This window comes from Lissotriton helveticus, chromosome 1_1, assembly GCF_964261635.1.
Source record: "Lissotriton helveticus chromosome 1_1, aLisHel1.1, whole genome shotgun sequence".
Taxonomy (NCBI): Eukaryota; Metazoa; Chordata; class Amphibia; order Caudata; family Salamandridae; genus Lissotriton; species Lissotriton helveticus.
This window is the reverse complement of record NC_136057.1, coordinates 1,134,675,150-1,134,697,110: the sequence shown is the minus strand read 5'-3', so window position 1 is coordinate 1,134,697,110 and position 21,961 is coordinate 1,134,675,150.

Here is a 21,961-nt window from a genome sequence, read left to right as displayed (position 1 = left end):
AGTCCGAGAGCAAAGAGTGGCCACAACCTGCAACGCGAAATCTGAATCCGAGCTGGATGCATAGCTCCACCGCCGGTGCTCAACAGTGCCAACGAAAGAAGAAAAACAATGAGAGCCTACCAGTGATGGCTCGCTGTAATAAGACACTGGAAAGACGAACCCTTTTTTTTTTAACATTGCCACCCCTTGACTGCCCCTTGTATTAAGTTGAATTCCTCTCCCAACCGCTTTGTATTGATTACCACCCAATTGAGCTTTCGAAACCTTACATCGGTCACTTTCAACTGTACATGGATAACTAAGAAGGCGTTAACTCTGTATCTTGATGATTGTAGAACACCAGTTATGCACATGAACATGCTGTCTAGTTTTGACCCCCATGGAGTCCAGACCTCAAGTGATAATAGCCCTTATCCTGCCAGAACATTTTTGTATGACATCATGTTTGTATTTGGACAAATCTCCTTCATCGTCTAAAGTAATGTTCCCGCCTCCAAGGTCTAACGTATGACGCAGCTAATGTAATTTTGTATGCACTGTCTCCCCGCCCATCACATTGACTACATATGGTTATGTACGATTCTGTCTGCATTGATAGCAGAATTATTTCCATCTACCTGTAATGCATATGGGCTACCAAAGCGAATTGTATAACTAATGTCAGCTTGTGGATGTATGACGTTACAATTCATACTTTTACAACGCATGCCATTACAACGAATTTTTTACAACGCAAAAACTTTTACAACGCATGTATTTACAACGCATGTTTTTACAACGCAGGTACCTTTACAACGCATACCATTACAACGTAAGTATTGGTAAGTATATATTATTTTTTTATTATTTAAAATAATTGAAAATAATATAATTTAATTTAATTTAATTTAATTTAATTTAATTTTATTTTATTTTATTGATTTAAATTAAATTTAATTTTAATTTATTTTTACCTTATACCCCTGTACCCCAAAAACCCAAAACTGACCCTGAACCCTAAAAATACCCCTGTACCCCAAAAACCCAAAACTGACCCTGAACCCTAAAAATACCCCTGTACCCCAAAAACCCAAAACTGACCCTGAACCCTAAAAATACCCCTTTACCCAAAAACCCAAAACTGACCATGAACCCTAAAAATACCCCTGTACCCCAAAAACCCCAAACTGACCCTGAACCCTAAAAATACCCCTTTACCCAAAAACCCCAAACTGACCCTGAACCCTAAAAATACCCCTTTACCCAAAAACCCCAAACTGACCCTGAACCCTAAAAATACCCCTTTACCCAAAAACTGAAAACTGACCCTGAACCCTAAAAATACCCCTTTACCCAAAAACTGAAAACTGACCCTGAACCCTAAAAATACCCCTTTACCCAAAAACTGAAAACTGACCCTGAACCCTAAAAATACCCCTTTACCCAAAAACTGAAAACTGACCCTGAACCCTAAAAATGCCCCTTTACACAAAAACTGAAAACTGACCCTGAACCCTAAAAATACCCCTTAAAAAACCCAAACATATAAAATTTAAAATATAATTATATACTTACCAATACTTACGTTGTAATGGTATGCGTTGTAAAGGTACCTGCGTTGTAAAAACATGCGTTGTAAATACATGCGTTGTAATGGTTTTTGCGTTGTAAAAGTTTCGTTGTAATGGTAGTGCGTTGTAAAAGTTGCGTTGTAATGGTTGTTTCCCCAGCTTGTACATCCTCACCTGTGACATGAACAGGAATGAACTAACTTTTGATAAAAACTGGGGACTGTGGAAAATGACTAAAATTAGGTATACATAAGCGCGTTCATTTATGTTCACCACAGCCACTGTTGAAAGTAAAGTGAAAATCGTGAAACAGTGGCCACGCCATCTTGTCCCTTTTAGGCCCCATCATGCACGTAAGTGGCAGCCATTTTGTGTGTCATGGCCTCTCTGCCCACTGCCAATAGCCTGCGCGTCTCTCCCCCTCACTACCCGGCCTCGCAAGCATTCCCCCGCGCCCCGACAGCCCCCGGTCTCTCCTTCTTGGGCCATAAACGCACCTCTAACGCGACCCTGTCTCCGAGCCACATCCCGTGCTGAACCCCCTCGCTCTTTCATCTCATTCAAAGAACAGGCCCTATTGATAACTTCTTCCTCCCTGCCCGATTGTCCGGCCTGATCCCAGGCCATCACCTAGCCCAACAGATGCAGTTTATTGCCCCCTACAGTAGGACCTCGCCTCACATCAAAGGAACGGGGATTAATCAATGCTTTCGCACCCCGAAGATCCGACTGATCACACACATCCCCGTTCCCAGCGGAATGTCCAGCTGCGCGATAACCACCACATGCTGAGATCGGGGTGGGAACTCTACTGTAGATGTGTGTGGGAACGGGCCTGGACCGGGGATTCCGAGGATGTCTTTTCTGTCCTTCAAAGAAACATTACGGATGCAGTGTATGTAATAAAGCCATAAACCTGTGTATAAGAGGCCAGGCCTCAGAGATGCGGTTAGAGCACCTCGAGAAGATACCCTGTTGTCTGATTTGACGTGTTCTGCTCCGTCGGAATAAACTCCTGTTTCCTGCCTTCCAGTCTCCAGCGCCTGCCTCTTTGTTTGGTAATCTCGAATGGTATGAGAGGCGGCTAACGCCGGGCAAATACTGAAGGGTTCTTGGTCGAATTCGGCCCTACCTTTTTACAGAACATGGAACATTCTTTCAGAGTTGGCATCAAACATATGGCAGATTTCCTCTCGTTAATTTTCTTAAAAATATTCTCTGGAAGAATGTTTTCATTTGGGTACAAATTTGAAATTAACCGTCCATGTAAAGCTTCTTTCCCTTGCTGACTTATTTTTCCTACTCTTACGTCTTGTAAAATATTTTTATAATCTTCATCCTTTGCCTGCCGCATATTTTGAAGCAGTTCTGCATATTTGAAGTTTAACCATATATTAACGTTTCCAATGCTTCCTAGGCACTTCCTGGTATCTTCATGCATGAGCATTTTGAACAAAGGTTGTCCTTTCACTGGAGTCAACTGCAGAAGATCTCCAAACACAATAATATGTTTTCCTCCAAATAAAACATCATAGTCTGTTCTAAGAATTTCTTGCATTCTCAAATGCACAAAAGCAAGCATTATATTTGACACCATGCTTACTTCATCAATGATAAGAAGTTTCATTTTCTTCAGGACTCTCGAAACTTCGGAACACGCATCTCCAGATAGCTTGTGATATTGCAATTTGTTATCATGCTCTACTGGCAGCATCAGTAAACGATGTAAAGTAATCCCTTTAATATTATGTACTGCCAGCCCAGTTGGAGCGGTAACAACACAAGACAGCGGTGATTCAGTCCTTTTCTGCAGATAAGATGCAATTGCTTTAATCAGAAAACTTTTTCCAGTTCCCGCTTCTCCACTCACGTACAGTCGGACAGGCTTAAATGATGTACATGAGCACTCTTTCTTCTCATGACTCAATCCATGTTCAACCTGTTCTGTGACTTCCTCATATATCAGTTTCTGCTCAACGTGTAATTGTTTCACCAAATCTTCTAAATTAATTACATCCTCTTGAGCTTGCTCCATAGCTCTTTCCACCTCATCCATGGCAGTGGCAGCTTCATTTTGGATAATTGGTCCTCCTAGTGGATCCTGACTCAATGAAGCAGAACTCTGACTGCCTTGAGAACTGTCTCTCGCAATCTTTGCAGCAATTTTTGCTTCTTGCTCTATTTCTTCATTCAACATTTGCAGATAATTTGGAAAAACAGGACATTCTATGGTATCCTTCGTAGCATTAAAAGAGTCTTCATAACAGAGAAAATCTCCAAGTAATTCCTCTTCTTCTCGCCATGGTTTAAAGAGTTTCAAAAGAGCCAAATAGTAAAATTCTCTTTTGTCTGGATTTTCACAACTCAATTTTCAATGATTAATCAAATGACCTTTTCTCTGTTTCACTAGACATCCTTCACATCCAATGACAGCATATATTCCATTATTGATATTTTCTCTGATGTTCCTCTTATAAATATAGCTTTGAAGAACTTCATAGAGACAAACGTTCTCAAGATGAGGACTTCTATTTGGATAGTATGTATCCAACATGTTTGTCTTCAAAATATCTGTACTTTCTGGTTCTTTCTCCGCCAAATACTCTATCTCTTGTACAGATTTCAAAACTCGATTTCGTGTTGCAGCAAGACCTAGACTCACCCAAATGATGGTTCTAGATTTGGCATAGAGACTTGCTGATGACAATCGATCAGAACATTCATATGCTCCAATTTCTCGATGCGACAACATCTTCAGACTGTAACTGTATAATTTCTTGCTTAGACTCTTTTCATGTGAAATGTCCTCCCACATTTCCTTCAGTTCTGTCTTTTCTTTTTTTGTGATGTAAGACGTCACATATCGAGCCACCGGTAGCTTGTCTCCTTTCTGGTGAAGAATTGGCTTGGTAGTTTGGTCTGCCCTGTTCCCATGATGCACTGGGCCAGGGACAGACTAATTTGCATATAGCCAGGTTCTGAGCTGGGATGGGGCAGTGAGCTAAATAACGGTGATGGATCAAGCCCTGATCTTTGGACTGGGTAAGAGTGGTCTGCTTAATTCAGACACTCTGTTCATCACCACCCCCTTTTCTGGAACATATCGAGCCACAGCAATAGAGTTGTCAGCAACTAACTGAATACCCATGTTAGCATTCCACATGGACAAAATCACTGGGTTGTAGTCGTTGATGTACTTGGACTCTTCGTTTCTTTTTAAATTGTATGTATTTTTTGGTGATTTCCTCATCACAGTATGTCGCAGAGAAGACATCAAATTATTTACTCTTCCTTTGGAAATCACTTGTCGTGGAAAGCCGAAACGACATTTTGTGTAGAACTTGTCCTTGTTTCTGAATTTTCGACGACAGTACTTTCCACAACGATGGAATTGAAAGCGTAAAACTTGTTGCCTTAAACTGTTTTCCTCTGTAGTTTTCGGAACAGCACATGTTGAATACTCTTCAATGAAGCTCATCACTGTCTCATCCGAATCTGTTCCAAATTTGGGTGCATCTTTAATCCATAACAACATATGTATGTGAGGAGCACCTCTCGCTTGATACTCCTTTCTCCAAAAGAAATCCAAAACCTCTCCAAGGAGAGGATTTTTTTTGTTGGTAATAAAAGACATCATACCTTCAAATCTATGATTGAAATATCTGCATACGTTCACTGGATCCAAAGAACACAGTTCTCCAGGTGTTTTGAATTCTATATTTTTTATATTTGCATTTGCCTCTCGTAGAAATTGAAGTAAGTCGTCCCATGCATACTCGGCACAGCTATGAATGAGGAACCATGTAGGAGTTCCTAAGTTTCTTAGCATACATTTCAACTCCCCATGACGACGGTACCAATACTCGTTTGTACCACGCTGACATGCCATGAGATTGATTAGATGAGATTCTAAAATATTAACTTGCAAATTCACTTTCTCCCTAAAGTCCCTCGCCGAAACATTTTGCAGATGTGCTCCACTTTTCAGTATATGGTTTACTGCATAAGAAAGCCCAGACAAGTCACTTTCAAACAGTCGATGAAACAAATAGGGAATGCATTGACGAAACCTTGGATCTTCAGCATATAATCTTACAGATCGATATTCAGATGCAGGAATTTGAAGTGGTCGATCGTCATATCGTCCACCTCGACCTGTTGGAAATAGATGTGGAAAACAACGAGCTTCCAAACTTTGTTCCCATACACTCAATCAATCAATCAATCAAGGCATTTGTATAGCGCACTACTCACCCGGAGGGTCTCAAGGCGCTTGGGGAGGGGGGGTCCGCTACTGCTCGAACAGCCAGGTCTTGAGCTGCTTTCTGAAGGCGAGGTGGTCTTGGGTCAGGCGGAGGTGGGTCAGGAGGGAGTTCCACGTCTTGGCGGCCAGGTCGATCGAAGCTGGCGTGTGGGAGTGTAGAAATTGAGGCGGTTGTTGAGGTATCTTGGGCCTTGGTTGTGTAGGGCTTTGTGTGCGTGGGTGAGGAGCCGGAAGGTGATTCTCTTGCTGACCGGGAGCGAGTGCAGGTCTTTCAGGTGTCCGGAGATGTGGCTGTGTCGGGGGATGTTGAGGATGAGTCTTGCTGAGGCGTTCTGGATCCGCTGGAGTCTCTTCTGGAGTTTGGCAGTGGTTCCGGCATAGAGGGAGTTGCCGTAGTCCAGTCGGCTGGTGACGAGGGCCTGAGTGACCGTCTTCCTGGTCTCGGTGGGGATCCACCGGAAGATCTTACGTAGCATGCGCAGGATGTTGAAGCACGACGAGGAGACGGCGTTGACTTGTCTGGTCATGAAGAGGGAGGAGTCCAGGATGAAGCCCAGGTTACGTGCGTGGTCTGTTGGTTTGGGTGCGCTGCCCAGCCAACAGATGGGACTTCCTTTTGCTGCTTTCATTTGAAACAATTCAATTGCATTCCCCATTACTTCTTTGGAATGCAAAGGATGAACAGTATAATGTTCATATATTTCTTCACTTCTAGACACATCAACTTTTTCAATTTGGCCGCCTGAACAATCACTGTCTTCATCTGCAGCTGTTTCCTCTGCTGCAACACATACATCTTTGTAATACTCATTGTTTTTGACTAAATACAACGTTGCCTTTTTGACTTTCCTAACATCCACTAAATATTGCCAGATTTTTGTACTCTTTGTCGGAACCCCATTAACTAGAATAACTAAAGGTTCCTCTTCTAATTTTTCTATACCAATTGTATCAATATTTTTTGGGAAATCTAGGGGCAAATAAACAACTCTTCCCTTTAATCCTCTCTGCAAATCTGTAGGAGGCAATTTCCCTATCTTAGGCTCCATGCGAACAATTGCCTGAAAAGGATGGACACATTGAATCAATATAGACTCATATGTATTTAAATCCATCAATTCACGGGGAATGTCTACCAACTCCAGATTATTATGAACAGCTCTAGCAGGCATTCTGTTTTGATTTAATTTATCATAACAATATTTACAAATACGCTGATCAGAACTCAAATCAAAACAATTCTCCATCCACAAATAAGTTGCAAAATCTTTCCACTCATAATTATTCATCTTTTCACTTTTTACATATAAATCAACTAATCTAGTTTGATGCTTATAATGACTTCGTCGACAACACACAGAAGTAAAATTCGGCCTTTCACTTGATTTCACCTTAAACCTGGTTTTTTCCTGCTCAAACTTTTCTGTATTTGAAATCTGTACATTGTCTTCCACATTACCTTGAATTGCTGTGTCAATTTCTACACTGTCCTCTTTTTCACCAAAATAACAAATCTCAATTTCGTCACAAATCTTCTTCACATCTAATTCAGTTCTATGCAAAAGAGCACTGTTTAATTGTTTAAGCTTAAGTGCTGGACTTTTTGCATAATACAACATTCTCACTAATTTCCTCATTTTGGTATGATGGACTGCTAACATCCTAAAATGATGAACAACACTCTGCCAGACTTTTCTAGAAAGACAAGCCAGTGAATGCCCTTGCAAACCTGTGTTTTCTCTCACTCTGCAAGGATCTAAGTCTTGCAACAACTTCACTTTCTGCTTTAGACTTTTCTTACTATATGTAGGTAAGAAATTACAAAACAAATCAATTGATTCCTGTCGCACATTACAAATACTACTACACTTCCAAGTGTACACTGGACCCTTAGTACGTCTCCCTAAAACTTCATCAGTTAACACCTCTTCTGGTTCTCTAGGCACAAGTTTCTCTTTTTCAATCGGACAACCGTCTTTCACTTCATACGCTCGACCACAGGTGTCAACTGCATGCACTAAATCATTATCCTGGAAGTAACTCTCCTCATTGAAAAATGGCTCACAACTTGAACTGTGCATCCATTCTCCCGAAAAAACTTTACAAAAATTAGTCCGATTAATTACTCTTTTCCTTCTACTGTTTGATTTGAAAACATCAATTGTCTTGTTAAGTGTCCTAATTCTATTGATTATTAAAATAAATAATTTTTTCTTAACTTCAAAAGCCTGATCAACAATCTTCTCTACACTTTTCTTTTTCTTATAAAAAGCAGCTCTCTGTTTACCTTTCCTAATGTTTTTTAACAAATTTAAAACCACCCTTTTGCGAAACATTCGTTTACGAATGCCTCTAAACTGATTCTGCCTTCTATTCCTACACATATTATTCTCTCCTGCTCCAGTTGTAGAATTCTTTGAGGGTCTCACCTTCCTTTTCAAATTTACTCTCTCATTCTCTTTTTCTACATGCTGTCCATCATTTTTTTGCGATGTACATATGTTACGTATGAAAGACTTAGTTCTCTTACCAGGAGCTTTGTTCCTGTTTTTTGAAGTATTTGTTGTGGAAGAGTGCTGTAATTCCGTTGCTCTTTTTGTTTATTTTGCGGTTATCTTCTTTTCTTCGCCTTTCCCTTGAAGGCATTATGTCTTACTCTTAAAATCTTGATTTCAATCTGTGTTAAAGAAAAAAATAGCACATTATAGATCACTATTACCAAACAACAAAGCAATGACAAAACCAAACAGTCTATTCAGGGTTACAGATCAAGTCAGGATTCTCCAGGGCTGCAGAAGAGGTGAGGCCTGTATTGAAGAGTGTAGATGAACACAGCTCTGTCCACAGGTACAAAGTAGGTGAGACCTGTGTCTAAGAGTCCAGTAGGGGATAGACTTCATGAAGTCTAGTCCACTGCACTCTTATACAAAGGCTTCACCACCTATGCTTCCCAGGAAAGGCCTCTCTCCCACTACAGTCTTGAACATAGATCTCACCTCCTCTGTCCCTCTGGACATGCCTCACCTCATCTCCACAATCTACTTCCTAATCTCAGGTGAAACAGGTGACATGATTGTGAAAAGATCACATTTTTTTCATGTAATCATGCACACATAATTTATTCTGTCTCAAAAATGTAAAACACATTACTTTGCCCTATAAATGTTTCAGTAGTGTAATGAAAAGCTTATACATATCACCTTATCTCTGTTTTTCAAATTTCATTCTAAAAAAAGATTATGAGGCCTAAGCAGGACTGCTCATGTGATAAATCCTGTCCAGGGGAGCACAAAACGTGAGGCTTCTGTCCAAGAATGCAGTGGACAGGACTAAACTGGAGTAGTGTGCAAGAAAAAGATGAGCCTCATTTATAAAACCATGCGTCAGTTTTGCGCTACTGATGCGTCACTTTTTGTGATGCATTGGCGGCATAAAACATATGCCTTGTTGCACCATATTTAAAAAGTGACGCATGTAGGTAGATGTGTATTTTTTTAAACCTCTCCACCACATTATACCTCTGTCAAGTGTAATGTACTTTACAATGATGTTACCTGTGTTAACTCAGTGTAGGAAGCATATTGAGTTTGCGTAAAGGAATTGTATTTTGTAAAATAGTGAGGTTTCAGTAATGACATGGAATGCTTGTACATAGGACCTGTGCTGTGTTTCCTAAATGTGATGTCAAAAACGATTTTGAGGAAAATGAATGGCTTTTACATTTTTGAGTATAATGTGGCGCAGAGGTTTAAAAAGTGACGCATCTACCTACATGCGTTACTTTTTAAATATGGCGGAAAAAGGTAGATGTTTGGGCTTTCCTGGGGAGCGTAGGTGGTGAGGCTTGTGTCTAAGAGTGCAGTGGACTAGGCTTCATGAAGCCTATGCTTGTACATAGGACCTGTGCTGTGTTTCCTAAATGTGATGTCAAAAACGATTTTGGGGAAAATGAATGGCTTTTACATTTTTGAGTATAATGTGGCGCAGAGGTTTAAAAAGTGATGCATCTACCTACATGCGTCATTTTTTAAATATGGCGCAAAAAGGTACATGTTTTATGCCGCCGATGCGTCAAAAAAGTGACGCATCAGCAGTGCAAAACTGACGCAGGGCCTCATAAATTAGATTCTTTTTTTTTTGCACACTACTCCAGTTTAGTCCTGTCCACTGCACTCTTGGACACAAGCCTCACCTTTTGTGCTCCCCTGGACAGTCTTCATCTCATCTGCACTGCTTCTTAGGTGTCAGAATCCTATCACATGGGCAAAGCTCCATGTGAAAGCGTTTGCCTCAGTCTTATCCCTGCTGTGAGGCAGATGCTTGTACAAAGGACCTGTGCTGTGTTTCCTAAATGTGATGTCAAAAACGATTTTGGGGAAAATAAAAAAAAATAGATGCATCACTTTTTAAACCTCTGCGACACATTATACTCAAAAATGGAAAAGCCATTAATTTTCCCCAAAATCGTTTTTGACATCACATTTAGGAAACACAGCACAGGTCCTATGTACAAGCATAGGCTTCATGAAGCCTAGTCCACTGCACACTTAGACACAAGCCTCACCACCTACGCTCCCCAGGAAAGCCCAAACATGTACCTTTTTGCGCCATATTTAAAAAGTGACGCATGTAGGTAGATGCGTCACTTTTTAAACCTCTGCGCCACATTATACTCAAAAATGTAAAAACCATTCATTTTCCCCAAAATCGTTTTTGACATCACATTTAGGAAACACAGCACAGGTCCTATGTACAAGCATTCCATGTCATTACTGAAACCTCACTATTTTACAAAATACAATTCCTCTATGCAAACAAACTCAATATGGTTCCTACACTGAGTTAACACAGGTAACATCATTGTAAAGAGTCAAATTGACGCCTGTGTCTAAGAGTGCAGTCGGGGATAGGCTTCATGAAGCCTAGTCCACTGCACTCTTAGACACAAGCCTCACCACCTACGCTCCCCAGGAAAGCCCAAACATGTACCTTTTTGCGCCATATTTAAAAAGTGACGCATGTAGGTAGATGCGTCACTTTTTAAACCTCTGCGCCACATTATACTCAAAAATGTAAAAGCCATTAATTTTCCCCAACATCGTTTTTGACATCACATTTAGGAAACACAGCACAGGTCCTATGTACAAGCATCTGCCTCACAGCAGGGATAAGACTGAGGCAAACGCTTTCACATGGAGCTTTCCCCATGTGATAGGATTCTGACACCTAAGAAGGAGTGCAGATGAGATGAAGACTGTCCAGGGGAGCACAAAAGGTGAGGCTTGTGTGCAAGAGTGCAGTGGACAGGACTAAACTAGAGTAGTGTGCAAAAAAAAAGAATCTCATTTATGAGACCCTGCGTCAGTTTTGCACTGCTGATGCGTCACTTTTTGTGACGCATCGGCGGCATAAAACATGTACCTTTTTGCGCCATATTTTAAAAAAGACGCATGTATGTAGATGCGTCACTTTTTAAACCTCTGCGCCACATTATACTCAAAAATGTAAAAGCCATTCATTTTCCCCAAAATCAATTTTGACATCACATTTAGGAAACACAGCACAGGTCCTATGTACAAGCATTCCATGTCATTACTGAAACCTCACTATTTTACAAAATACAATTCCTCTATGCAAACAAACTCAATATGCTTCCTACCCTGAGTTAACACAGGTAACATCATTGTAAAGAGTCAAATTGACGCCTGCGTCTAAGAGTGCAGTCGGGGATAGGCTTCATGAAGCCTAGTCCACTGCACTCTTAGACACAAGCCTCACCACCTACGCTCCCCAGGAAAGCCCAAACATGTACCTTTTTGCGCCATATTTAAAAAGTGACGCATGTAGGTAGATGCGTCACTTTTTCAACCTCTGCGCCACATTATACTCAAAAATGTAAAAGCCATTCATTTTCCCCAAAATCGTTTTTGATATCACATTTAGGAAACACAGCACAGGTCCTATGTACAAGCATCATAGGCCTCATAAAGCCTAGTCCACTGCACTCTTAGACACAAGCCTCACCACCTACGCTCCCCAGGAAAGCCCAAACATGTACCTTTTTGCACCATATTTAAAAAGTGACGCATGTAGGTAGATGCGTCACTTTTTAAACCTCTGCGCCACATTGTACTCAAAAATGTAAAAACCATTCATTTTCCCCAAAATTGTTTTTGACATCACATTTAGGAAACACAGCACAGGTCCTATGTACAATCATTCCATGTCATTACTGAAACCTCAATATTTCACAAAATACAATTCTTCTATGCAAACAAACTCAATATGGTTCCTACACTGAGTTAACACAGGTAACATCATTGTAAAGAGTCAAATTGACGTCTGTGTCTAAGACTGCATTCGGGGATAGGCTTCATGAAGCCTAGTCCACTGCACTCTTAGACACAAGCCTCACCACCTACGCTCCCCAGGAAAGCCCAAACATGTACCTTATTTAAAAAGTGACGCATGTAGGTAGATGCGTCACTGTTTACACCTCTGCGCCACATTATACTCAAAAATGTAAAAGCCATTCATTTTCCCCAAAATCGTTTTTGACATCACATTTAGGAAACACAGCACAGGTCCTATGTACAAGCATCTGCCTCACAGCAGGGATAAGACTGAGGCAAACGCTTTCACATGGAGCTTTCCCCATGTGATAGGATTCTGACACCTAAGAAGGAGTGCAGATGAGATGAAGACTGTCCAGGGGAGCACAAAAGGTGAGGCTTGTGTCCAAGAGTGCAGTGGACAGGACTAAACTAGAGTAGTGTGCAAAAAAAAAGAATCTCATTTATGAGGCCCTGCGTCAGTTTTGCACTGCTGATGCGTCACTTTTTGTGACGCATCGGCGGCATAAAACAAGTACCTTTTTGCGCCATATTTAAAAAATGACGCATGTAGGTAGATGCATCACTTTTTAAACCTCTGCGCCACATTATACTCAAAAATGTAAAAGCCATTCATTTTCCCCAAAATCGTTTTTGACATCACATTTAGGAAACACAGCACAGGTCCTATGTACAAGCATTCCATGTCATTACTGAAACCTCACTATATTTCAAAATACAATTCCTCTATGCAAACAAACTCAATATGCTTCCTACACTGAGTTAACACAGGTAACATCATAGTAAAGAGTCAAATTGACGCCTGTGTCTAAGAGTGCAGTCGGGGATAGGCTTCATGAAGCCTAGTCCACTGCACTCTTAGACACAAGCCTCACCACCTACGCTCCCCAGGAAAGGCCAAACATGTACCTTTTTCCGCCATATTTAAAAAGTGACGCATGTAGGTAGATGCGTCACATTTTAAACCTCTGCGCCACATTATACTCAAAAATGTAAAAGCCATTCATTTTCCTAAAAATCGTGTTTGACATCACATTTAGGAAACACAGCACAGGTCCTATGTACAAGCATTCCATGTCATTACTGAAACCTCACTATTATACAAAATACAATTCCTCTATGCAAACAAACTCAATATGCTTCCTACACTGAGTTAACACAGGTAACATCATTGTAAAGAGTCAAATTTATTTCTTTAAACATGCACACATTCTTTATTCCTTTTAAAAAATGTAAAAGCCATTCATTTTTCCCAAAATCGTTTTTGACATCACATTCAAGAAACACAGCACAGGTCCTATGTACAAGCATTCCATGTCACTACTAAAACTTCACAATTTTACCAAATACAATTCCTCTATGCAGTAAAAACTTTTTACCAAGCATTATCAAACAGCATGACACAAAGCAACATTAAAAAACCACAATTTGCTTCCAAATCTTCTCCATATACAAGTCTCTATGTACATTAAATGAATCATAACTCACATTTACAAATGCTCTAGGAGATTCACAACAGTGTCAGATACACACACCAATATTTCTTTAGCAGAGCAAAAGGTATGTTCTCCAGGCACTGGAACCATTAATGGCACAGAAAACCTCTAATTGTACACACATATTCCTCATGGTAACCAATCAAAACTCTTCCCTCTCTATTTTCAAATCAACACCCTTCCCCCCCTCAGCCCTTTCTACCTGTTACCATAGCAACTCCCTCCTCACTGAGCTCCCAGGGTTAAAAGTTTATTCTACAATGTTGCAAATCAAATGAGCAAGGGTGTTTGACATCTCAATACACCAGCTTATCTGGTGCAATGTTTCTTTAAATGACTTTTTTTTAACCATTCAAATTACTTCTTACACAGAACACAACCATGCACCCTAACTTTCAGTTTTCAACTATCTCAATCTACCAATCATTGCTTGTGATTCAAGAGCACTGAAACTCCACAGGTTTTTTTTGCAAACTCCTACTGTTCCAACTGCCATTTTATTCCTACACTTCATCTGACTGCACCAGAACCTCCTCTACCATGTATTCTGTCTGGATTATTGGACATAGCTATATCCACTGGGCTCAAAGGTATGCAGCTACCAGACATTTTCACAACCTTGATTTACCAAATGTGAACATTAAATGGATTGGCCAGAGAGGATTGAAATATCACCAATTGATACCATTGGTGAAAACCTTTTTTACATTTGCCACACCCTAACCTCATAATTCTGCACTGTGGTGGAAATGACTTAGGCACTTTGACTGGGGTAGGTCTGGAAATGCTTTTAAAGGACACCTTTGAACAATTGATGGCACTTTTTCCTCAAACTGCCTTGGTATTTTCCAATATATGCCAAAGGCAGAAATGGAACTGGTCCAACCAATTTTGTCCACAATTTGAGAAAGCACGGAAACATGTGAATAAATCTGTTTCTGCTTACATGAGAGACTATGGAATGGGTTCACTATACAACAACAACTTGCGTTACAACATGCAAGATATCTACAGAGGAGATGGTGTGCACTTCAGATGAGGGGAATAGAATATTCCTCCTGAGTTTAAGACTGTGCATTGGTACCTACTTGTAGGTACCTAAATCAGGCACAGAACCCAAAAGCTCTTTTCAGAGCTACCCTACCTCTGATCACTACAAATGATTATCTTTTTCTAACTTTTTTCACTATTTTTCACCAAAGTACGCTCCCTAGTACGCTTCCCGGTGCGCGTACTGGGCGCTCCCCCCGCGAAAATGTAAAAATATTTTATTTTTTTTGGCCTATATGGGCCTCCTAAGACCCCCTCAGAAAACCTAGAGGGTCAGGGAGTGCCTACTGTGCCCCCTTATACCCATTTCCAATGTTGTTTGTCCGCCATTTTCTGACTCAAATCTACCGAAACACAAAATGGAGGACTCCCGTAGCGCTGCCGGTACGCGTACCGGGAAGCGCTCCCAAAAAAATAATAAAAGTTAATTTACATAAAAACTACTGGAGACACTTTCACCAAATATAGAATAGGCCATACTACATACCAGTCCCTACCATTTTCCCAAATTTGGTGGAATTCCATTGAGCCATTTGAGCTGTAGCACTGTCTAAATATCCTGAGGTAAATTACTTCACAAAAACACATCTGAAGTGTTAGAATTGACAACCAATTAAAATGTTACTTTCATTTTCTACTTTTTTTTCCTGACATTTGATTGGTTATGTACATGAATATATATAAAGAAAGAGTGGAAAACCCAGACATTTTGACTACTACCTCCTGAGTAGATTTCAAGAAAATTTTCACTGAGAACTTAAACTGCTTTTTGAAAGGTAAGTTGTTATTTTGAAAACTGAAGTATGTTGTGCACTTTAAGTTAATTTGGAAAACTTTTTCTGATAGTTTTATACTATCCCTCTGTAATAGTTATAGATTTAGATAGACTTCTCTGTTATAGTTATGGATGGATTTAGGCTTGTCTTGTATAATTATGAATTTACTTAGGTTTCATCACATACACTTTTTTATATTTCTACTTCCAGTCTGATACCATACACTGCCCAAATATAACTTCACTGTTAAAAAATCCAAACTACCTGTCTGAACTTAAACCCAACAGTGCCATATTTCTACAGATTTTTTTTTTATGCAAATGTCAGCACAAAAATGGAAGGAGAACAAAACGTTTCCTTTGAAATTGTCCTAGAGATGAACAATGAAGAAATCATTGAACCCAATGACTTGGAATTCATGGATGAATCACGGGACCATGAACTTCTACAATGTGTGGAATCTGTGGATTTGTTAATTCAATATGAGGACGTTTCTGACAGTCAAATGATAGAAGTTATGTTTAATTTAGAAAAAGAATCTGAAAAATAAATGTATATTTAATAATTCTAAAATTGTTTGAGACATTATTCATTTTTATATGTAATTCTTAAACTAGTACCAAATTGATTATAATGTAAAGTCAGACTTATAGTATACTGTGCAATTTTTTTGTGTTACATGGTAATTTTGCTCATAGATACTTCCTTTCTCCCACTATATTATCTCCAATGTGTATTTGACATCTCTTTTTCATCTCCTGCCTCCATGTTCTTTCTGCTTTCCTGACAGACTATGGTATGAATTCCATATACCACAATAACTTCTATAACAACATGCTAGATATCTACATAAAAAAAGGTGTACATTGAATTTAAGACTCTGCATTGGTACCTACATGTTGGTACTTAAATCACCCACACAACACAACAACTCTACTCAGAGATAACCTACCTCTAAGCACTTTAAAATATTATTTTAGTGTTTCACTGAGTTTTCCCCATGTGTGTGGGGAGAGGTGTGTGTGGGGGATGTGCGGGGTGTGTCTGTGAGGTTTGTATGTGTGTGTGTCTGGGGGGGTGAGGTGTCTAGGTGTGTGGGGTATGTGGGTGTGGGTGGGGATGTGGGTGTGTAAGCTGTGTGTGCGGGTGTTCCAGAGCCAACCTTCACGAAGGGATGAAAGCCGTAGCCGAATGGATGACGACCAGCCGCTTGAAACTCAATTCAGACAAGACGGAAGTCCTCATCCTGGGCTCCTCGCCCTCCGCCTGGGACGACTCCTGGTGGCCCCCCGCCCTGGGCTCCGCACCCACACCGACAGACCACGCACGCAACCTGGGCTTCATCCTGGACTCCTCCCTCTCCATGACCAGACAAGTCAACGCCGTCTCCTCGTCATGCTTCAACATCCTGCGCATGCTACGAAAGATCTTCCGGTGGATCCCCACCGAGACCAGGAAGACGGTCACCCAGGCCCTCGTCACCAGTCGACTGGACTACGGCAACGCCCTCTACGCCGGAACCACCGCCAAGCTCCAGAAGAGACTCCAGCGGATCCAGAACGCCTCAGCCAGACTCATCCTCGACATCCCCCGACGCAGCCACATCTCCGGACATCTGAGAGACCTGCACTGGCTCCCCGTCAACAAGAGAATCACCTTCCGTCTCCTCACCCACGCACACAAAGCCCTACACGACCAAGGCCCGAGCTACCTCAACAACCGCATCAACTTCTACGCTCCCAAACGCCACCTCCGATCAGCCAGTCACACCCTCGCCGCCGTCCCCCGCATCCGAAGATCGACAACAGGAGGAAGGTCCTTCTCCCACCTGGCCGCCAAGACCTGGAACTCCCTCCCGACCGACCTGCACCTGACCCAAGACCACCTTTCCTTCAGGAAGAAGCTCAAGACCTGGCTTTTCGAGCAGTAGCAGCACCCCCCCCCCCAAGCGCCTTGAGACCCTCCGGGTAAGTAGTGCGCTATATAAATGTCCATGATTGATTGATTGATTGGTGTGTGGGGTGTTTGGGTGTAGGTGGGAGTGTGGGTGTGTGAGGTGTGTGTGGGGTGTGTGTGGGTGTGGGGGGTATGTGTGTAGGATGTGTATGTATGTGTGGGATGTGTGGATGTGTCTGTGAGGTGTGTGTGTATGTGGGGGGGAGGTGTGTGTGTGTGAGATGTGTGGGGTGTGTCTGTGAGGTATCTCTGTGTGCGTGTGTGTGTGTGTGTTGGGGGGGTGAGGTGTGTGTGTGAGTGTGGGTGTGTGGGATGTGGGTGTGGGTGTGGATGTGTAAGGTGTCGGTGTGGGGGTGTGGGGTGTTTGGGTGTGGGTGGAGGTGTGCGTGTGTGAGGTGTGTGTGGGGAGTGTGTGGGTGTGGGGTTGTGTACATGTGGGTGTGTGTGGGACATACTTGTAGGTACCTAAAACAGCTACAGAACCCAAAAGCTCTTTTCAGAGCTACCCTACCTGTAATCACTCAAAATGATTATTTTAGACTATTATTTTCACTATTTTTCACCAAAGTACGCTCCCCGGTACGCTCCCCGGTGTGCGTACCGGGCGCTCCCCCCGCGAAAATCGGAAAAAAAAATATTTTTTTTTTGTCCCGCGGGACCCTTTTATGGCCCCCACATCAAACCTAGGGGTCAGGGGGGGTGTACCCTGCCCCCTTTTGGTCATTTCCCCTTTTTGTTGTTAGCCACCTCGTGTGTCCCGGATGGCGGCCGCTCCGATTGTTTACAGACACCCGAGAGCCAATCAGCTTCCCGTGCGCAAGTCGCGTGGCGCGCCCGGAGCGCTCCCCGGTGCGCGTACCGGGGTGCGGCTATAGATATATAAATTTTTTTGAACCTAAATTACTCAAAATCCTCTAGAGCACGTATCTTGAGACATAGCAAAGGCACATCGGGCTACAAGTCCCTACAATTTTGCCAAGTTTGGTGAAAATCCATTCAGCCGTTCGAGCTAAAAGTGCTACCGACCGCCCTATGGAAATTAACATGGGGAAAACACATTTTGGGACCCCCCTTTTATCTCGGCCCCCACTTGACGAATCCCCCCCAAACTTTCACAGAACAGGCGGAGCGCCGCAAGGCAAAGTTGCTGAAAAATTCAGGACGATTCCTCAACCGGCGCCAAAGTTATTCCAAATAGAATGTTGCGATTTCCCTATGGAAATCAATCCTAACTATAACTACCTACTGGCGACCGCCAGTGATAAATGGCATTTGTAATTTTACAGCTCGGCAAGGACTGCACTGTACTAGTCCTATGCTTAAAGACTTTGCTGTTTAAATGGCGAAAGACTTTGTCATTTTCTATCTCGGCATGGATAGCACTGTCTAATCCTATGCTTAAAATCTTTGATAGAAAAACAGACATTTGAGGTGAGCAGATCTAGAGTGTCGCTGGTGTTGAGAGTGCTCTAACAGGAGCTGCTTTCCACCTACACTGAGACCTACCCAGAGTTCTCTCCTTCTTTTTTGCATAATTTATGCGTCACTCTATGCCTGAAAGGGTTTTGTTTTGACTTAATACTGGGTGCTCCCTTGTGTCTGGACAAAGCTATACCTCTCTGAAGAGCTCTAATTAGAGCGAAACACTGTGTCAGGGGTTGCTTTTATTCATTTCAGGTTGGCTTGAGTTGGTATTTTACCAATTCAAAGCTGTAATATTGTGCCTGGAGTGATAAATGGCTTTTGTTATTTGACAGCTCGGCAAGGACTGCACTGTACTAGTCCTATGCTTAAAGACTTTGCTGTTTAAATGGCGAAAGACTTTGTCATTTTCTATCTCGGCATGGATAGCACTGTCTAATCCTATGCTTAAAAACTTTGATAGAAAAACAGACATTTGAGGTGAGCAGATCTAGAGTGTCGCTGGTGTTGATAGTGCTCTAACAGGAGCTGCTTTCCACCTAAACTGAGACCTACCCAGAGTTCTCTCCTTCTTTTTTGCATAATTTATGCGTCACTCTATGCCAGAAAGGGTTTTGTTTTGACTTAATACTGGGTGCTCCCTTGTGTCTGGACAAAGCTATACCTCTCTGAAGAGCTCTAATTAGAGCGAAACACTGTGTCAGGGGTTGCTTTTATTCATTTCAGTTTGGCTTGAGTTGGTATTTTACCAATTCAAAGCTGTAATATTGTGCCTGGAGTGATAAATGGCTTTTGTTATTTGACAGCTCGGCAAGGACTGCACTGTACTAGTCCTATGCTTAAAGACTTTGCTGTTTAAATGGCGAAAGACTTTGTCATTTTCTATCTCGGCATGGATAGCACTGTCTAATCCTATGCTTAAAAACTTTGATAGAAAAACAGACATTTGAGGTGAGCAGATCTAGAGTGTCGCTGGTGTTGATAGTGCTCTAACAGGAGCTGCTTTCCACCTAAACTGAGACCTACCCAGAGTTCTCTCCTTCTTTTTTGCATAATTTATGCGTCACTCTATGCCTGAAAGGGTTTTGTTTTGACTTAATACTGGGTGCTCCCTTGTGTCTGGACAAAGCTATACCTCTCTGAAGAGTTCTAATTAGAGCGAAACACTGTGTCAGGGGTTGCTTTTATTCATTTCAGGTTGGCTTGAGTTGGTATTTTACCAATTCAAAGCTGTAATATTGTGCCTGGAGTGATAAATGGCTTTTGTTATTTGACAGCTCGGCAAGGACTGCACTGTACTAGTCCTATGCTTAAAGACTTTGCTGTTTAAATGGCGAAAGACTTTGTCATTTATTATCTCGGTATTGGATAGCACTGTCTAATCCTATGCTTAAAAACTTTGATAGAAAAACAGACATTTGAGGTGAGCAGATCTAGAGTGTCGCTGGTGTTGAGAGTGCTCTAACAGGAGCTGCTTTCCACCTAAACTGAGACCTACCCAGAGTTCTCTCCCTCTTTTTTGCATAATGTATGCGTCACTCTATGCCTGAAAGGGTTTTGTTTTGACTTAATACTGGGTGCTCCCTTGTGTCTGGACAAAGCTATACCTCTCTGAAGAGCTCTAATTAGAGCGAAACACTGTGTCAGGGGTTGCTTTTATTCATTTCAGGTTGGCTTGAGTTGGTATTTTACCAATTCAAAGCTGTAATATTGTGCCTGGAGTGATAAATGGCTTTTGTTATTTGACAGCTCGGCAAGGACTGCACTGTACTAGTCCTATGCTTAAAGACTTTGCTGTTTAAATGGCGAAAGACTTTGTCATTTTCTATCTCGGCATGGATAGCACTGTCTAATCCTATGCTTAAAAACTTTGATAGAAAAACAGACATTTGAGGTGAGCAGATCTAGAGTGTCGCTGGTGTTGAGAGTGCTCTAACAGGAGCTGCTTTCCACCTAAACTGAGACCTACCCAGAGTTCTCTCCTTCTTTTTTGCATAATTTATGTGTCACTCTATGCCTGAAAGGGTTTTGTTTTGACTTAATACTGGGTGCTCCCTTGTGTCTGGACAAAGCTATACCTCTCTGAAGAGCTCTAATTAGAGCGAAACACTGTGTCAGGGGTTGCTTTTATTCATTTCAGGTTGGCTTGAGTTGGTATTTTACCAATTCAAAGCTGTAATATTGTGCCTGGAGTGATACATGGCTTTTGTTATTTGACAGCTCGGCAAGGACTGCACTGTACTAGTCCTATGCTTAAAGACTTTGCTGTTAAATTGGCGAAAGACTTTGTCATTTTCTATCTCGGCATGGATAGCACTGTCTAATCCTATGCTTAAAAACTTTGATAGAAAAACAGACATTTGAGGTGAGCAGATCTAGAGTGTCGCTGGTGTTGAGGATGCTCTAACAGGAGCTGCTTTCCAACTAAACTGAGACCTACCCAGAGTTCTCTCCTTCTTTTTTGCATAATTTATGCGTCACTCTATGCCTGAAAGGGTTTTGTTTTGATATAGCCGGTTTTCATCCGTTTTTACGATTAGTATTGCCAACGCGTTTCAGGGCTAAGCAGCCCCTTCTTCCTGGGCAGAGAAAGCACGAATGAAGCCTGCATTTGTTCATTCACCAACTTTTAATTACAACCTTCCCCTCCACTGGGCGTTTCCTCATACCACATACCCCTGGTGCATGATATGGAATGGTTTTCATAATGCAGGTAATATTTGCCTTTAAGTAAGTTCATTTCTGCTTTCATACTTCTTTCCATACATTCGTTAAACCTCTAAGTGAGTTTGCAGATGGAAACAGGTAGGCTCAATCAGCACTTCGAAAACGGTGCTGCGCTGTCATGAAAAAGTTCCGACAACAGCCCACTTACTGTTGATTGATGTATTCTCCAGCTTGCAGTGGTGCCTCTCCCCGCGGCCAGGCTGCCGTGTGAAAATATTTCAGCAAAGTGCCCTAGAGCTTGGGAGAGCACACAACCATTTCCAGCCTTCCAGCTCTGTTTGTGCAGCCTGCTGGTTTTCATCCGTTTTTACGATTATTATTGCCAACGCGTTTCAGGGCTAATCAGCCCCTTCTTCCTGGGCAGAGA